At 46.3% G+C, this 1818-nt stretch overlaps 1 long non-coding RNA gene across 1 annotated transcript in view; it reads left to right on the top strand.

Moving 5' to 3' along the window:
* Nucleotides 1–33: 33 nt before the first annotated feature.
* The window catches only part of LOC109521809 (uncharacterized), a 4522-nt gene continuing 2737 nt past the window's right edge, over nt 34–1818 (top strand). Inside the window, exon 1 of the long non-coding RNA XR_002169436.1 lies at nt 34–146. This is a non-coding gene — a long non-coding RNA (uncharacterized LOC109521809). The remainder of the gene's footprint in view (nt 147–1818) is intronic.

Here is a 1818-nt window from a genome sequence, read left to right as displayed (position 1 = left end):
TTTTTGTTTTTGGCACTGTATTTCCTTTTCCTGTGAATATTTCAATGTGTCTTCCAGATGTGCCTTGTGTGTGATTTTCCTGGCCGGAATGGATGACGCAGCCCCTCCAGTCATCTTTTTCACACTCGAAGGGGACGCCGACACAAGTTTGTTGTTTCATTCCTTTGACATTTATTCTTGATCCATGTCCGTGGTTGTGGCGCGACCGAGAAATTTGGGCCATTGATGAAATATGATGCGTGTGTGTCACTTGTTTCAGTCATCGGGTTCATTGTAAGTCAAGCCGCTGAATGAATGATGTCACCAGCTGGCCGTGGGCTTTTTTTTTTTAGCATCAACTAAAAGCGGGATGTGTTCACATGATCTGTCACTTTAATCTGAATCGGATCTTTTTTTTTTTTTTTTTGCCATCATGATTTTAACACTCAAAGTGGAGACCCCACCACTTTGTAGACTGATTTTTATTTTTAAATTAAAAAAAAAAAGTTTGAACATCTTGAAACAAATTGTGGGTTTAGTAGATGTTACACTAAAATGAATCCAGTCCCCAAATAAATTTTTTTTTATTTTTTATTTTTTTTTAATTAAATCAGCACAGTTGAAAAAGAGTACCAAATGATTTGTCTTTACGTTTAGGATTAAAATGAAAATGTGACAAAATTACAATGTGAAAAAGGCTAACATCAACTAATTGCAGTTCAGTTTTTTTTTTTAATCTGAAAAATAACAAAAATATTCACGTTTTGGATCAAACTCAACTCTTTTCAAAAGAAAACAAAATGGGGATTCATGCTTTTGATTTTTGTTGTTGTCACACTCGGAAAATATCAGGCGATGGGTGTTGCGTACGCCGATTCGTGAGCAACCTTCAGCCTGACGCTAGCATTGCTCGCGTCAGGCGGGGTCCTCCTCTGTTTCATCTCTTTGGCCCCGGGCCAAGTGGAAATGCACACAGGGCCGTTTTTCACGCTGCGTCAGCACTGGTGCGCTTTCCCTGCCCCCCCCCCCCGCTTCGGGAGCCTTCGTCTTGGTCTGCGCATGTGTGGAAACACGGATTTGCAAGAGCCCGCCCAATCTTTGCTCACCGCGAGCACCACAACCCGCACTTTTGTTTTTTTTTTTTCATCGGAGTTGGATACGCTGAAGGTGTTTGTACGCAAACAAAGGGAACCATGGGATTGTTCCGTCTATGAACTCACTCTAACCCCGGTAAGAAGATTTCGATGTGAAAATCCCTTTATGTGCAAATCATCAGCAGACTTGACTCCTGCTCTGCGCTGACATTTTGGCTCAAATTAGTGTCGTGGCGCTTGAGCTTTTTTTTTCCCCTCCCCCGTCTCCAGCGGCGGCGTTGAAGGGCCGCCATTGTTTGGCCGTAAGCGCGTCGGGATGGAAAAGCTCCTTCCGGATCTGCACCTGTCCAAGGCCGCGTACGTCTTTGCCGCACTTTGACATCTCAAATTTACAACTCTCAGCTGGAGAGCCGACCTTTCACTCGCCCCGCGTTCGGTTGGGGCTTTCGTGGCAGCTGGGACGACTTCACTGGCTTCTTGTGTGAAAAGGACACGGAAGGCCACGCTTTCTATCTTGCGCCTCCAACCCGATAGCAGCCCCATTTGACTTGACGCCGCCGCCGCTGCCAGCTGTCACTTTCCGTCTCCTTCAAAGAAAAGCGAGTAAGCTGGCATGGCCCGGCGATGGCGTCCTGGCCTCGTCGCCTTTCTCGTTCATGCCGCTCAAAAGGAGGCGCAGGAAGAGCCCGTTTGAATGTCCTCGCGCGGCTTTTCCCAAAAAAAGCTGCCTTCTCATTGGGGGGGG

Source organism: Hippocampus comes, unplaced genomic scaffold (genome assembly GCF_001891065.2).
Source record: "Hippocampus comes isolate QL1 unplaced genomic scaffold, H_comes_QL1_v1.1 scaffold446, whole genome shotgun sequence".
Taxonomy (NCBI): Eukaryota; Metazoa; Chordata; class Actinopteri; order Syngnathiformes; family Syngnathidae; genus Hippocampus; species Hippocampus comes.
The sequence above is the reverse complement of the archived record's forward strand: the minus strand, read 5'-3'. Positions and strand labels throughout refer to the sequence as shown.